This window comes from Meleagris gallopavo, chromosome 2 (assembly GCF_000146605.3).
Source record: "Meleagris gallopavo isolate NT-WF06-2002-E0010 breed Aviagen turkey brand Nicholas breeding stock chromosome 2, Turkey_5.1, whole genome shotgun sequence".
NCBI classification, from domain to species: domain Eukaryota; kingdom Metazoa; phylum Chordata; class Aves; order Galliformes; family Phasianidae; genus Meleagris; species Meleagris gallopavo.
Genome location: NC_015012.2, coordinates 66,356,816 through 66,374,214, shown reverse-complemented (window position 1 = coordinate 66,374,214; position 17,399 = coordinate 66,356,816). Strand labels below are relative to the sequence as shown.

Here is a 17,399-nt window from a genome sequence, read left to right as displayed (position 1 = left end):
TGCTCGTCGCGGCGCAACGCGTGGGGCAACCTCTCGTACGCCGACCTCATCACCCGCGCCATCGAGAGCTCCCCCGAGAAGCGGCTCACCCTCTCGCAGATCTACGACTGGATGGTGCGCTGCGTGCCCTACTTCAAGGACAAGGGCGACAACAACAGCTCGGCCGGATGGAAGGTGAGGGGACGGGGTTCAGTCTGACCGCCGTGTAGGGGAAGAGGGTGGGAAAGGGCGGAACTTTCGTCGCTCGGCTGCCGTCTGGTGCAGTGGGATAAGCAGGGAAGGAAAGGCAGAAGATAGTGTTCTTAAAGGCTTTTCATTTTTATTTCTTACAAGTTGTAGGGACCTTGTGACTCGTGATAGAATTAAGCAGAGTTGCTCTTGTGCAGTGCCAGCCCGAAGCTCGCGTGCAAATCGGCTTGCGTTTTCCTCTGAAAAAGCCCTGGTGCTCTCCCGTTCCTGAAGGTGGTGGAGGGAAGCCCAAGGCTGTTTCTTCGTATGGAGCTGACAGGGCTGTGAGAGTGATGGCTTGGTGCTGCCAAGCAGTATGCCCCCCACACATCTCCATCTGTTGTGTCCATTGGGGTGATACCAGCCCACAGCGTGGCAGGCTGCACTGAGGTCACTGTCGTGTTGCTGACCAACCCAGAATGGCAGAGTGAGGCCCTGCTCCCATGCAGCCCAGCAAAGCCTACCTGCTGTGAGTGGGGTGTGAGGTGAGTACTCCCTGACCCCCTGCTTTGGGCCTGTTTCCCATGGCCGTCTGTCGGCCCCGTGGGGCTGATGTGCAACCATACAGGTATAGGGATAATCCAAAATGTTGCTGGGGTGTACAGGGGATCACAGCTGCCGCTGAGGGACGGGACTGTTGAGGGTGAGTGTGCAGGAAGTCTCCTTGCGCTGCACAGAGGTTTGGTTTCTACTTTGAATCTCTCTGTCTTGCATCAGGGGTAACTTCTGCACGAACCAGTCAGGAATGCTGCAGATTGAAGCAACTCTGGCTGCGTTGTTGGTGGCTCTGCCTCACCCCATAGTTCTGGAGTAGGACTGACTTGCAGCTAGGCTCCAAGCGGAGTGCTATGGGGGGAGCATTGAGATGCTGTACCTCAGGCTCAGGAAGACAGGAGCACAAAGTTTATCGGGGCATAGCTAATGCATGGCTCTGAAACCCACGGATTTTGTGGTGTTGGGGCTGAGCTAGGCACTGGGTGTTGTGTGACGGTGAGCATGGAGTGTGGCAAAGGGTTAAATCTCACGGTGCCAGTGTGGCCTTCCCCAGTTGGTATTGCACACCAAGCCGAGGCTCTCGCTGCCAGCTGCTGTTGGAAACACTGCTCCTTTATCAGCTGTGTTGAATTTTCAGTGAACTCCGTGTTGCTGCTCTGAAGGACGGACAGCAGGGCTGTGCTGCTTGGGCTGAACGCGGTGGCAGAGCTCCCGTTGCCTCAGCAGCAGAACCTGGGCCATAGAGCCAAGTGTTTGCAATGATCAGCATGCTTAATACAGTCACAATTTTTTCTGACAACTTATCCTGTTAATTTGATATTGATTCCTTTCCTGAGCAGCATTAGCTGGGAGCTAATTACAGTGTTAAAAACTTGGATCCCTTGGGATTTATCTCATATGATTTAGCTCAGAAGTCCCTCTGCAGCCTTTAGGATGACCTTTATCAGCGCAGAAGCACGTCGGTGCAGGACATCCCTCCCCCTTCAGAGGCCATCTGTGGAGCTGGGCTGCGCTTAGACAGTGAGATGTGGGGTGAAGGGAGGCCAGTAGCTGACCATGGGCTGCCGAGCAGGGCAGGAGCCACTTCAGTCCCTGCATGTGTGTTGGGAAGAGGGATATTTCAGCTGCCTGGAAAGTAAATGAGTTTGTGCAGAGGCACTGCTCTTAAATAGAGACTCCATCTTAGCCTCCCAATGCTCAAACACATTATATGTTATTATGTCTGTTTCCCTCTCAGGGAATGAACACAACTCTTTGGGAGCTAATGTCAGCATCTCACACCAGACTTTTTTTTTTTTTCTTCAGGTTTTAACCTGAGATTTTAAGTGAACAGAAAATAACTCTGCATCAGAAGGATTTTATCTTAATTTCACACAACCAGGTTATCTTGGAAGGCTGCAAGCGCATTTAACAATATTCTTCTCCAGCCTTGAGAAGGAAAAGTGTCATTTTAAACAAAGAGAAGAGGATACCTTGTTTTGTTATCCTGGGTATTATTATACATGAAATTCTAGTGCTATTCCCAGTGAGATGTGGTGAAGACCATAATCCGTACGCATAGCTGGGATTACACTCCTCAAAACAATTATTTTAAGAGCTATAAATTAAAGTTGCGACTATCGTTCGACTAGACATTATTATTATTATTTTTGCCTGGGGCATTAAAGCAGAAGCGAATGTTTCAGATGTGGTTAGGAAGGCATATATTATGCTTCCGCTAACTCTGATAAGGCTCGCCCCGTGCACGCAGCTCCAGCCTGCCCCAGTGCCAGCAGGATGCCAGCCTGCAGCTGTTGCCCCACACTACTGTCAGCCCGGCCCGGCGGACGGCCAGGGAGGGGTTAGGTGTATGCTCCCATATCTGCTGACTGCCTGGGATTGCTGTGGGGAGTCAGCGTTTAAATTTCTTATCGCTGGAGCTGGGGGAAAGGTGTCAGCTGGCTGTGCGGCGTAGGATGAGTATTGCATGCGCCTCCACGCAGTTCCTCGATGGCTTGTCTGTCTGTGCTCCTGAATTCAGGCATCTGTTACCCTATCTGCAGCCTGCAATTGCAGAACTTCTGTGCTGACTTGCTGCGTGCTAAATACTTGGAAAAACAATGTTTCAGCTTGCTTTCCTCAATAATCCTGAAGTAGAAAACCAAAGCAGCGCTGTCTGCATAGCAGAGGTGCCTGGTTTCACTGCAGCGTGTTGAAGCGTTCCCGTATCGTTTCCAATAACGCTGTTTTGTAATTTCTCGCAGCACTCTCTGGTGAAACACAGCCTTTTCTGCAGGAAGAGTACACTAGGGGGACTGCTCTCCTCTCTACTGAGCTGTATCGCAGGGCTCAGTGAATGGGTCCCTCATATGCAGGTACCAGTAACTCCCAAATCTTGGTACAACCAACTTACTTAGGTTTGGTGTTATACCAGAAGCCTGTTTGTTTTACACCTGTTTCACTTGTTTTTATGCTGCTGCATCTTCTTCATGAAGGATAAATACTAACTGCTGGCTTATTTACTTTGACGGGTAGATTTTTGGAGACTTTGTATGCAAACACTGCCTCTTTCATTACCTTGTTTTATTGACAGATGTGTACTGAAGCACTGCAATTCCTCCAGTGCAGCAAACGCACAGGTATTTTCTCTGATTATTGAGAAATTAAGCAGTGATGCAGGCACATGCCTAAATCTGTTAGCCAGATGCTGATATGAAGATGTGTGGGACGTTCTTTATCATTTTTTTGCAAAGGATGTGGGAAGGAAGCAACGCTGCTCTCTGTTCTTCTTATTTCTCCCTCCTCAGAATAGCAAATTGCTGTGTTATCAGGAGCAGTAGTGTAAAACTGGAATTTGCATCAGCTTTGTTTTTCTGGTGCTTTTTTGTTAAAAACAAAACCATGTTTCCCAGTAAATTGCTAGCATGAGTATTTTTTTTCCATCCTTCTATTATGTTTTTACTTTTTTTTTCCCCCCCCTAATTTTGAGCTGCCTTATTTGTCCATGCAGAAGGGCTTAGGTTGCAAATAGTAGTCTGATTATTTCAAGTTTTGATCTAGTGAAGCAGCCATGGGTTTAAGCATGTGGAGAGTTCCTTGGGACTTTGCTGGGATTACTCGTGTCCTTAAACTTATTGCATAAGCACCTTACCTGATCAAAGCCTTATGCTTGTACTTTAACAAAATGCTCAGTAACGTTTGTAAGTGAATTTCATGCTGAGCGAAACAGATGCAGAATCCCAGCTCCAAAATCTGAAATGCTAGGTAACAAGCTGCTTGCATAGAAGAGGAGTGTAGTTTAGCATCAAAGTAATAAATGGCTTTTTGAACTTTCCTGTAGAAGTTGTGTGTACGTATTAGTGCATGTTATTATTTTATATGGGAAGCATATATCAAAATCTCATTTTTTCCCCTGCTTGTGCAGGTAGGAAACTTCTGTGAGAAGCTCTCCTCTGAGAGGCAGCCTCCGAGAGGCAGTGATGTTCCCTCCCTGCAGTGCCTCAGTGAGGAGCACTTCTGCTTAAGGACTTGAAAAATGCAGATATGAGCACATTGCCTTGGTGACCTTCATCAGCTGTAGGTAGAGTCACAAGTTCTGATAAACTTAGATTAGGGAATCTCCAGTGAATCTGCAAGGTAGCATCACGACCAGATAGGCTTGCTTGGGAAGTGCTGGAATTGGTGCTCCTCAGCTCTTCAAAAACAACAGGCTACCTGAAATGGTCATGCAAGAAGGGACTACCGGGAACAAGGGGTGTCTCAGGATAAGCAGACAAGTAATTTCTGTAGGTGGCAGCCTCCTAAAGGTGCCCTGCAAGGTTTGAGCAGCCAGCTGCTTCTGTGGTGGCACTGAAAGTCTTTGTGAGGTTTGCTTTGTGCTTGCAATGCAATTACAGTGGGTTGTTGTATGGTGGCGTCTTGCCAGGGGAGAAACCAAAAGTGGTCCCAAATGCAAGCTGCTGCTCAGACTAAAACACTGCATGTTCTCTTTTCTCTCCCACTTTCGGAAAAGCTTTCCTGCTATCTCTGTCACAGAAAAAGTGCCCCAGGGCAAGGCTGTAAAATAGTAGCTGTACATTACTTTTAAAGGTGTACAGCCCTCAAGGTTTTAAGGCTTGATCTCCCCGCAGGAGGGTGAGCTCCAAGCACCCAAATGCTGCCATTCCCAAGCTCACGTGGGAAAGGAGCCCTGGCAGCACTGACTGGGGTCATGTCCTGCAGAGAGCGTGGAGCTTGCCGGTAGCACGGCGCCGAAGGAGCTGCTGCTTTTTTGATGTGGCTTTTCTTGGGGATGGCAACATGTGCACAGCGCAGTGGTTCAGTAGAAAAAATAAAATGTTGAAGTAATATGCACCATCATTTGGTTTTCAGTAGTGCTGACTCAGCACATTGTGAGTTAAGTGAGGATTAAGCTTAACCTTTTATTCATTCTTTTTTTTCTACTTCTACAAACTTGGACTGTTCTTTACTACAATTTCCTGAGCATTGCCACACACTAAGCTTGGAAAATGAGGTGCATTTAACCAATTTATGACCTGACATATGTTAATTAACATTAATTACCTGCTTGAATAGTCCATTTAGCACTTATTATTAAAAAGTGGCTTGTCTACAGAAGGGGGATTTTCCTTCAGAGTGAGATGTTTTGTTCTGACTTGCTTCAGACAAAACCAGGATGGGTTATCCCATGCTTCTTTGCATGGCCGTGCCAGCTTTCTTGTGCTTCAGTTGCGCATGATGGGATACCATTGCAACGCTGACAGTCCCAAACTCCTCAGCCATGTGTATGTGACATTTATTTGACACTGGCTTAGCTTTTCAAGCAAGTCAGCATGTTTCAAAGTGTTTTTTCCTAGCAGTAGGTTCAGCCCTTGCTTCTCCAGTTGAGGGAGATGAAGGAAGAGCTCTGCTTCTCAGCTTGCCAAAACCCAACTATGTGTGCTGCTGTAGACCTGATAGGCCATCAGAGCATCAACATTGAGGAATATCACTGCACATGAGCTTACCTGGAGAAGCAGGAGGAACTTGCTGCAGTGCTGTGTCTGTGAGCCCCAGGGTGGACCAGTTGTCTCTTCAGAAACTGTCAGGTGTGGACAGTTTTCTGGAGGTCTGGATCACAAGAAGGGAAAGTGTAGATCAGTCTAAGTCTTTGGGAGGGTGTGCAGAAGGCTTGAGTCAGGGAGTGGTTCAATGGCTGCTGACAGAGATCCAGAAATCCTGGAGGTGGCCTTACATGGGAATTGCAACAAGTGCCTTAACAAGGACACCTTGAGTGTTGTCTTGAAGCAAAGAACGTTATGTTCCAGTGAACGACTCTTTCTAAGCACTTGAACACTAGAACAAGAGTACAAACTGTAGGAAGTTAAACAACAGGATGAGAGGTTTCATTTTTGTTCCACAAAACTAGGGATTTTCCTTTCTGTGGCCATGCAGAAACCTGGAGGACTGCAGTGATGTGGTCCCAGCCCAATGTTTAGGAAGAGCTCAGCTCTGTGAGGCTGTGGTGGGAGTTGGGGCTGGCCTGCAGGGAGGGCTCCTTCAACTTTGTATGTTGGGCCTACCTCTACGTTCTTACAGCCATTGACAGCTGGCTGCCACTGGAGTGGAGCATGGCCTTGAGCAACAGTGGGTGAAGTCTTCTCAATCAGTTACCTTGTCTTCTGTGCAACTTCTTGGGCAGAAGTTGTCACAGGATGGGGTTGGATGTGATAGGGCTGCAGGATGGCCATTTCAGGGCATCGTCAGGAGTTGAGAAGAAGCAGAGAAATGAGTGATCGTGTTAGTGCTCTGCCCTAACCGTCTGGTGATGTGTGAGGGAGCTGATTGGAGGAGAAAAATACTGTCATGCTGCCATTGTTTTTCACCATGAGGGTGCCCCTGATATTGGGCCTTGAGGTGAGGTTTGGGAGGAGCTGGTCTTGCCATGCAAAGCCAGAGTTCTTTCTCTGGGCTATACCCTAGCACATTTGCCCTGCTTGTAGCGCTGCTCTGCAGACTTGGAGGCAGGTCAGGAATTAACAGTGCTGATGTCTCATTGGTAATGCTGCCTGGACTTTGCTTATTGGTGCAATTTTCTTAATCTGTTCACTAGAGCTGATTTAAAAATAAAGGCTATTTAAAGATTTCTACTGAAATAAGATGCCTTTGTACAGTTTCACTGGTTTTAAAAAAAAAAAAGCCTTTCTGGAGATTTGTACTGATAGATGTGAAGATGGGTTCTTATAACAGACTTGCAGTAACGAATGGAATTAATTACTTGCTTGATCAAAACATGTAATGTACTTGCGAGCTGAATTATGAAATGTGTTCTCACTTGAATGCATTCATTTGCCAAGGTATTCTTTTCTTTTTTTCCCCACTTGTGTTTCATTTAATTTCTCCCTTGCTGGTGGGGCTGGTGCTTGGTGTGTGTGATGGGAGTGTGAGGGAGGCACTGGAGGATGGCTGGAGGCAATGAAGGTGAGGTGGATGGCAGGCAGCACCTAAGGCTTGTGTTGATGCCCCTGCAGCCCATGCCATCCTGGACAGCATTGAATTGCAGTCAGAAAGCTGCTGGTGAGGGTGTGAAGCTCTCATCAGTGCCATCATCCCAGGCTGTGACACACCCTGGGGCTGGTGGGCATGTTTCAGTGGGGTGAATCACGGAGTCATGCCTCTGTGTGTCCCTGTAGCCCCTGCCCAGGTGGAGGGTGGGTCTTTGCTGAGGTCTGCTGGCAAAACCCTGCTGGAAGCTTTTGAATCACGAGGGGAGGGAGGAGAGTTGCCCAAGGTGTGGGTTTTGTCTGCTGGCACTACTGAAGCTACCTTCATCCTTTATACTTTGTGTTTCGCTTGCTCACACCCTGGCCTTGTGGCACTTTGGGCAGGCCTGCATCCTGGGTTTTTTTCAGGCCTCCAGCTCTGTCTGTGTCTATGGAGATGTCTGGGGTTGTGACCAACAGATGTGTGCAGCACAATCCGAGGGGAAAAAAGTTTTTGGTTGGTTTGCTGGTTCCCCAGCCACATGACCAGCCAAAGAGCAGAGAACTGGGCTGGGTGCCAATATGTCAACAGGGAGGTGGCATCTGCTTATCGTGGCCCCAGAGGGGTGGGAGGCCATCAGATAAACAAGGAGGCTGGGAGGACAGGGTTCAGCCTGCTGTGGGAGAGCAGGTAGAGGTGCACCACAACATGGGCATGCACGTGTCTCAGAGCAGAGCAGAGCAGTTCATAGAGGGGACGCGAATCATTTTGCATGGGTGCAGCCTGGTTTGTGACAGTGCATAGGGGCAGATGAAAGCAGGGCCTGATTCTTGTCCCTGCGGAATGCCACATCAGAGCGGCATGATGGGGTTTTCCAAGCAGGGCTCCCCTGCAGTGCCTGCATATATTTCATCAGTGTCAGTAAGAATGGAGCCAGTAGTGCTTATAGCCCTGGCTGCAGTTGGACCTGGGCTCCCCCTGAGCACTGTGCAAGGCCAGGCAGTGTTAGTAACAATGTTGCTTGCACTTAAGTAAACAGAGTTCTGTTTATAAGCATTTTCATTACCTGGTAATATTCTAATACAGAGCACTTTCCTGTTCTAAAGAGCCAGCAATGGAATTGTTAAGACTATTTGTTGATGTAAGTTAGTGCTTTCTGATTTTTTTTTTTCCTGTAATAGGCTGAAGAAGAATAAAAAAACATTAAATAAATAATTTTAAGACACGACCCTACAGCGTCATATTTACTTTGTCAAGTCTAGAGTATGGACTAAGTCTAAAATATGGGGATTGGAAGTACTTTGAAGTCTCTTCCAACCAAAGCTACTTTATGACCAAATTATCTTGGTACATGTCGGCACCCTTAAAACCTTCTGTATTTGTTTCCATGCTGGCTCTTCAGACAGATATTTCAGCTTTCCAAAGATGGGTTACAACCAAAGGTAGCCCCACCTTCTCACATAAAATCTATAATGTAAACATACCTTAAAATGTGGGACTGAATCTAAATCAAAACTGTGTGACTCTGTGGGTATTGGTAAAGTAAGGCAGTGAAGACTATCTTGGGCAAATACATTTGCTCGTACTTCATGGATGATTTATCGGTTTCGTATATGAAGTTCTAGATATGCTTAGTACATAAAATTGGCTTCTGATAAGCGAGAACACTGCTAAACAAAGAGTGTCTTTGTGTGAGGCTTTCACAGACTCTCCTGTTATCACCTTTTTTTGCTGATTGGTTTTGCTCTGAGAACAGTGATGTGGTTTCCTGAAAGCCTGTAACTTATTATTTGCTCTTCAAAACCCTGGGCCTTAGCAAATGTTCAGATAATGTTTTTTCCAGGAATTTGTAGGAGTTGGTGATGCCAGTTCAAGTCATGTCCTGAGATGCAGTGTAAGCTGAGACTTGTGAAGTCGGTGTCCTTGTTTTGTGCAACATGATCTGTTAGGTTTAAAAGCTTCACTGTACGAGAGAACTCAAAACTGTTTGTCTGCTATGTCAGGTTTCAGAGCGAATGGTGGTTCTTTAAGTATTCATCATGTCCTGTGGAAGGAGGTGGCTGTTTGTGCAATGCCTTTGGAGGAGAATAGCCTTGACGCCAAGAGTGATGCTGCCACTAAGATGTAAAAGATCTTGAGCGTTTTGGGAATCTTGTGCAAGCTGCTTCTACTTTTGCACAGCCTGAACCATATATGTGACCCAGATAAGTAGACCGCATTTAAAATCTTAGATTTGAAAATGGAAATGGTGTCAGAGCTCTGAATGGTTTGGGCCAGAGGTATCCAGCCTCGTTTGTCTAGCAGCTGAAACCTCCAAACCCAGTGCTATTATTTCCATCATTATGGTGACTGTGTGATTCTCAGCTTCCCCAAGCTGATTTATTTCTTGCCCCGCTACTCCTACAACCTAGTTCCTGCATGGTGAAAATATTTCTGATTGAAACGTACAAGGAGGTTTGCACACTTGAGGTAGGAGAAAAATCTCTTATGAAGAGCTGTTTTTCAGAAGGCTTCTGGAAAGGGAATTGCGTGCTTACGAAGATATTTGGAAATGAATAGCGAGGCCATTTTACATTGAAAAAGAGAACAAAAGCATTTGGGCCATGAGGTAGTGGCACAGGGGGCTTGGAGGAGTGCACTGCTTGCACTGAGAGCTAGCAGTGGGAAGTAAATCAACGTGACGTGTGTTTGTCGGCATCTGATGTGTACCAGGCCTGGTGGGGTAGCTTGGAGCAGGTGGAGGAAGCATACTGTTTACCTAATTAGAAACATAAATAAAATCTTTCCAACATTTTTCTAAATTAAAATTCACTGGAAACATATGTCAGACTTCTCACATCCAGGAAAGCTCTCTTGCACCCACCATTCCCTGGGGAGATCCTTGCAGCCCACCTTCCCAAGGCTCCTCTGGGCAGCAGCCCTTCTATCCGGAGGCTGACAGCAGCAGCCTGCAGGAAGAGGTGGCTGTGCTCTGGGGTGATAGAGCTGGGAAGCCATGGGTCAAGGTGGTGGCTGGGGTCGATGAGGATAGGATTTCAGCCAGGTGTGTTTGCTGAGAAGTAATGATGGTGGGGGATCGTGGTAAGGGCAGCTCTGTGAGGCCAGTGTGTTTTGGGCACTGAGGAGGCAAAGGTGATGCTAATTGCAGGAGAGACTGCTTAACCGCTTTGCATTATGTTTGAAAAGAATGGGGAATAATGCTGTTCGAATGACCTATTTTGACTTTCTCAGTGTAATATGGTTAATGTTGTTGACTTTTCTGGACAGTGAATTACCATTTTATCAAACCCTGCTGGAAATAACTGTGTTGCTGGGTGAGATATTTCAGCCACACAGTCTGAACTGAGGAGTTACCTCTTGCCGCTTCACTCGATGGCGGGAGTTTTTTTCTATTTCGTCTGGAAACGTCTTTTGCTATGCAGCACGATGACAGCAGGTTTTTAATACAAAATAGGGACCTGTCAGGAAGAATATAAAATGGGACACTGAAGAAGTCTAATTTAGAAGCAGAAAGGGCATAAATCTCCACCTCTTTCTGGAGACAGAAAGCCAAAGTACAGAAGTGTTTCCTTGCTCGTAAAATTCAGTCCTGATTGCAGGAAGAAGTCGTCTTAAATACATGACTCTACCTAATCTTGTTGCAAGTTTTTCCACATTATTTCCAATACAGAGCTGGATGTTACATAAGGGGATTCTTGGATGACGAAGTGCCTCTGTTAGGATATGCTCTGCTTATTGTGTAGTTACTGAAATTGTTTGCTGTTTTGGACCAGTGTCAGGCAGAATAGTACTGAATAAGTCCCAGATGAATGTGGGTGGTGAAAGGAGAAAAATAACTTGAAATAAAGAGGGGTATTATCAACTGAACAGCCAGTGTTGATCCTATGGTGCTGAAAAATGAAAGCAGGAAAAAAAAAGTAGTCGATATTTTTTCCCTTTTTTCCTTTTCTTTCCATCTTCTTTTTCTTCTTTTTTTCTTCCTTTAAAAAGGAAAATCTTAGCTGAAGGATTTGTTCTGACAAGAGTTTGGCACACTTCTTAAACTCACAGTAATTTGGAATTGGCACAACAGTGCTGCAGAGTATTCAGATAAGTGCAGACAAGCCTCCAAAACGTGTGTGTGTCGTCAGATTCTTTGCCCATTTTGGACAGCATGAGCTGTAGTGTCACTTGCAGGTGCTGGATCCAAGAGTGTATGTAGTGAAAAGAGCATTGTTTTGGCCAGGAGAAATGTTCACTTTGGGTTTTTCCAACATCTGGATCAGAATTTAACCATGGGAAGATCTACTCATGTGTCTTTTTTTTTTTTTTATTGAGACTCATACTAAGCTTGTAATATGACTGTTCTCTAGTTAAAGGAAAGAGGAAAAAAAAAAAAAGTATCAAATTGAGAAATGATGTGGATTTGGTGTACTCTCAGCCTGAAGGAAGAATGGTTTACTTGAGCACTATGATAACAATTGCTGGAGAAATTAAGTGTGGATTTCCTTCTATTGTAGTTGAATCATGACCTCTTACTAAATTTATCCAGTCTTGAGTGCCTGGTTTCTGGTTTGACATTTTCATTTGGATGACAGTTGCTTTCTTAGAGCTCTGCAAGGGCTGAGAGATGATGGCTTCCTTATTTTCTGTGGGAAATGCTCACAAGTCACCAAGCACCCCTTGTAGGGACGGACGTGGTTGAGCCTGCAGTTTTCTCCCTGGCAGCAACATGATACGGCAGGTGGGTGCCAGTAGCAGCAGTCACACGCCTTCCCCATTTTCCAGGAGCAGAGAGGGGAACAAGAAAGTCAGATTTAAGGTAGCTTGAATAGCTGGGGTATTTCTGTGGATACTCCAAGATTGCACAGGTACCCCTGTGGCTTGTTCTGACCACTCAGTGAAGTGCTCCACCGAAGTGCTAAATGACAGTATACTTCATTTATGCCAAAGTCTGCACCAATAATGCTTAATTGTAAAAGCCAATGCTCAGAAGTTGAAAATGTCAGTTGCTCCTCTCACTTGAAATGTCCTCTCTTGTTCCCTCTGACACCATCGTTAGCAACACACTGTCTTCCCCCAGCTTCAAGATGGGCTGCATGCTTCAGGGGGTGTCAGGGTTGCAGTTCATCCCCAATGCTTTCTGTATGGGCCCTGCTCCATGCTTGTTGCTCAGCTCTCAGTAAGGAAATATGTCCTCTCATGCCTGCCGCTCTGTGTCATCCCCTGTGCTCCTAGCTAGCGCCAGCCCTGCAGCCTCCTCTCTCCTCCCCACCCTTCTATGCCAATCTTCTTACTTGCTCTTCCCATCCCTGCTCCGTACATCCCTCTTTTCCTGTCATCTCTTGCCTCCCTGCCTTCCAGATCAGCTCTCTTTGTCCAGCTGGCCAAGTTTTTTGTCCAGTTCCTGGTTCCATGCTTCTCCCCTGTCCCAGGACTTCAGTGTCTTGCCTATCCCAGGCTGCTTGCCCTATTTCCAGTCATACTTTCAGTTCAGGTTTGCAAGGCTATTAGCAACTGGGAACAGGGTTTTATAATAGGAAGTGTTGGACAATGCAAGGTGTAGGTGGGGCTCACAGCACCACCTATAATTTACAACTTTGTATATTTTTTTTAAGCTAATCCAGCCTTGAGTAAGCAATGCTGGTGCTGTCAGTGTGCAAATCCTTAGTCATTCAGGTAGTGTTATTCACTCTGCTGATACTGTGTAAATAGGGATTGCTCATTGGTGTACGTGATGATCCAGCCTTAGGGAGATTCGCATCTCCGCTGTGGTGCGGCCTGAATGAGACACCTAACAGTGTCTGAGATGGTGCATTTCAGGGCTCTGCTGAGCAGTCCTTAAAATGCTTGCTGTTTTGGGCAGAAAATTGTGAGATTTTATTGGGAGAGACTTGAGGGTTGTTTTCCATCTGTATGACTGGGTTGTGGTTGTGGGCTGAGAGCACTCTGGCTCCTCTCTGACCTTCCTGCACTAGGATAGGCAGCCACAAGGTCATAATAAGCTCATCACCCATTTTATCAGCTACCCAATTGTCCCCACCTGGTTGATTGTTTTGCTGATGCCTGCTAGCTCAGTGACCTGCGCTGTTGGCTGATTGCCTTTGGTCTCCCAAAGAGGGAGAAGTTAGGCATCAGCTCCTGAAGAGCTTTTGTTGTACTTAGTGGAACTTGGAGTAATTGTGATTTCTGTGATGAGGGGCTGATTCTTCTTGCTTCACTACTGATGATGTTACAAGTTCCTCACTGGTAATGTATATCATATAATCTCTGATATGTCATAGATTGTATGATGTGAAAGTATATAGTCCATAGTACTGTGTACATATCCTGCATCCTCTGTTAGATGCCCTCTGACTCAGCATATTTGGTTTAAAAAAAAGTATTATAACCTTTTCTTTTGTATCTTCTTATCCTTGTATCTTCTACCTCTGTTGCGGACTTTGTGCTTTGTCTTTGATTCTGATAAGCATCGCCTGGCCTCTCTCATAGTCAGGAGACAGTTTAGTGCAGAGCTGGTGCTAGACCAGCTCCTATAATGGTGGGAATAACCCTGTACTGACTTTTCAAAGAGTTCAGGCACAGAGCATACAGTTTATGAGCCCCTGGTTTTGAACTTTTTTACGACGAAACTTTAATCAGGTAACAGGCTGGCCTTTTTCCACAGCAATAAAGTGCATACGAACAGGCATTGCAATAAATAGTGCAAAAGCAAATCTGGCAAATCTCCCGCAAGAGAAGTCTACCGTTTATTCTCTACCACTTCTCCACAGGCTGTTGCAGAGGCCGGGGAGGCTGAGGGATTCACAAGCAGCAGCTATAGGTTTCAGACACCGTGCTTGGGTTTCCTGGGCTATTGATAACAGCTGTTTGGTCACAGATCTCTGGGTCACGATGTACTGGGATTTTCTGATGGTTGTGACCTTGGGAGGGAATTAGACTGGATGTAATGTTTCCAAGAATTGGAGATGCCTGTGCCATTGACCTGGTACGTGTTGCTGGATCAATTACCAGCACTGGCAGGATTTCACTTTAGGGGATTCTTGATGCTACATTGCAGTCTTGTTATTGGTAGATTGTTAATCAGCTGTAATGCAGAGCCAGATATTTGCAGGGAGGAAGGACCTTACATAGATGCTTTCTGCAGTGTGAGTTCCCTGTGTGCAGTGCTGTTGTGATACGTACCCTGGTGCTGTCTGTCACTTCCATCTTCAGAAAATTGTTAGCAGTTTGTATGGAATCCCTGTGCACACGAGGGTCTGCTGTGTGGCACTGCATGGTGCTCCTGAGCACCCAGTGGCAATGGAAATTATGTACACAGAGATGTCGTAGCTCTTTTTTGTAATGCGGAGGTGAATTGTGGTGTGGGGACTCAGTACTTCTGCATGTGAGCTGCTGTGGCCTAGGCCCGTCCCCAAACATTTTTGCGGGTGGGTGTGGATTTGCAGGCAGGGGTTCCTTGTGACCCAGGCAGCCCCAGGGCTAGATCTAGGCTGTGGTCAGATGGTGGGGACAGTCATTATGCTGAGATACTTTTAACTCGTGACCTCATGGCTTCTGAATGTGCTCCTTTGCAGAGGACAAGAGATACACCATGACCCTGCTCCATCAACCACGTGTTTTGGCCCGAAAGAGCAGAGGTGTGATCTTTCAGCTTTGGGGTCACTTCTCTAATTTTCTTTTCAGCCCGTGTCACAGCACAGCACGGTGTTTTTCACAGGACGGTCAAACTGATGCACTGTTTGTGTTTGCTCTTGCTTGCATGGTGGCTGCAGACACCAGAAAACTTTTCTCTGCAGAAATGTAGCCCCCCTAATCCAGGCTGTCTGCTATTTACTTCCTTTGTAATTGACTGCCGAAGCACTGTGTTTAATTCAAGTGCTTGTAGAGTTTTCCTCAAAATGCTTATGCAGTATTAAGCCAGTCAGGAGTTACAAATGTAAACATGTTTACACAAAAACGAGGAATGCATGAAGGCTGGCAGCGCTTAAGCAGCCAAAAGCAGCGTGATTATATGCTGGAGGGACACTGAGAATGTGAGTTGCCGGCGTATGCGTCCAGAAGTAAATCCTGACAAGAAGCGCTCGCAGCCTCTGCCTGCCAGTGCGTGCTGGGGCTGCTGACACTGCATGGCAGGAGAGAGAATCTGGGGGCCTCTGGGAATGGTGGGAGGGCCCTGAGGGAAAACGTGGAACTCTGAAGAGGAGCGCAGGCTCTCTCTGCTGGGTCTTTGTTTTAGATTTTCCCGGGTAGCGGCGGTACGGGCAGCAATTGGGAGAGCTGCGAAGGTGCTGTTTCATAACTGAAAGTTGGGCGTCCTGCCTGAGCTGGCGTATTTGGAGCTGCGAGCGCCGGCACATTGTTTACTTCCTCCGTACGTTCTGGGACATTCAGTCCTTAGGAGCATGATACGCTTGCATAAACACTGCCGCCAGATTTATCTCTCAATCCTATCTTTCCTTTCCAGTCTTGGAAAGCGATTAATCTGCAGCACACATTTTGTTCTTTGATTGCGGGGCGTTATTCTGTAATCATTTACAGTTTTGTAGAGCCATAGTGCTGGAGTATTCCTGCCGTGCCTCAGCTGCTGTTGGCTGCAGCTTTGGCTTTTGGAGCGGGGAGTTCTGCCGTGCGACTCTGTGCAGTGTGGAAGTCATTTTCTTTCACATTGTGTGCTTTCTACACGCTTAAATAATTCAAATGCACGTATTTGAAGTGCAGATAAGTGTCTCTACAGCAGCACACGCTGCGGGTTGGTTTGTAGGTTGGAAAACCACGTATCAGAGTGCTGACTGCTAGCTGAGGTTTCCCTATGCATTTGTGGAGGGTGGAGGAGTTTAAATGACTTAATTTCCCATGCTGCATGTCACATACTGAGGCTTACTCCAGGTAAAAACTGTCAGCCTGTGTGTTATAAGGAGCTGTATGTACCACTTAGCGTCTGATGGAACAAGTGAAGAGGTGGAAAAGTGAACTGGGAAATCTGTCCTATCTCCGTTGCATCAAGGCTTTTCTGTGCACTCTTTGCAATTTTTGTTTGCTTTCCATGTTTTCTAGTGTGTGGCATATAATAAGGTAGGAACAAGTTAGGAGAAGTAACAAGAATGAGCCTTTCCTGTTAGTCTGATCTTGCAGGGCAGAGGAGGGGGATTTGCTCTGGCTACAGATCTAGCGGTTATTTCGTATGGGCAGATGCCAAAGGACTCTCCACAGCCTGACCTCTCCAGCAGCATGCTGCAGAGAAAGAAGCAGTAGCACCGTGTTGTTCCTATCACCCCCCAACCCTGATTTACTGACACACAGAGGTGTCTAGAGCATCCAGTCACCAATTCCACTTTTGTCTCCAGCATTTCTCCTGTTCAGTTACATTGCTGCTTCTGCAAAGTTAAAAAGGGAGGTCCTACCAGAAGCATGAGGCTGCAGGGCTGTGTCCAGAAAACAGCAATATTCTGAGGGCTAGGAGGGGTAGTTCTTGGCCCTCCAAAAGTGTCATAGCTAATGTTGTGATCATGCAAAAACAACAGGAAGAAAATAAGTTTGGGGCTTGAATGCAGTTATGGAAAGACGCATGTGCTTGACAGCAAGATCTTTTTGAGTGGAACAGGTACTTCTGAGGGAGGTTTTGGATGAGGACCAGAGTCTGGGAATGTCTGTCTGAACATCCTGCTTGGCTGAGGGCAACAGAGGGCTGCTTCTTGAAGCTGATTTGAAAGCTTGCTGTGGCCGAGGCAGAGGTGTGTCTCTTCCTCTGGAGGGGTCAGATCTCCAGAACAGACAAGGCCAGTGCAGGACCCTGTAATTGAGACAGTAATTCCAGCAGGCTGGAACCAACAAAAGTGAGTGAGAGGTGCTCCCCTCCACCACCTTACCCACTGTTGATTTTCACTCTTATTTTCCTTAAACCATGAAAGGGCAAAGGTAATTTCCTGTTTGAAATTGTAACTCACAAGTAAAACTAAACTTAACATTTTAAATTTCTAACTAGGCAAAAATTTAATTTCTTTATTTTGTGCTAGAAGTTGGTTCTGGATATGTTTTTGAAAGTGTCTCCTCTGCAGTGTAGAGTGGGGCTGGAGGAGAGGAAATGAAATCAGAAACGGAGGAAAGTTATGTTAATCATAAATAGCTGCGGTGGGAAGGTAGATGTTTATATGTGCAATAGTACAGTACCTACTGTGTGTATTCTGGGAGAACCTGAGAATAGCAGCTGCGTTGAAATACTTGACAGCAAAGTCAAATATAGTCTAAGTTTAAAA

The 17,399-nt window shown here is 46.3% G+C and overlaps 1 long non-coding RNA gene across 1 annotated transcript; it reads left to right on the top strand.

Moving 5' to 3' along the window:
• Window positions 1-6: 6 nt before the first annotated feature.
• On the top strand, window positions 7-17,399 carry LOC116216347. The gene is made up of 2 exons (XR_004158960.1): window positions 7-174; window positions 334-17,399. It is a non-coding gene; the product is annotated as an uncharacterized LOC116216347 (long non-coding RNA).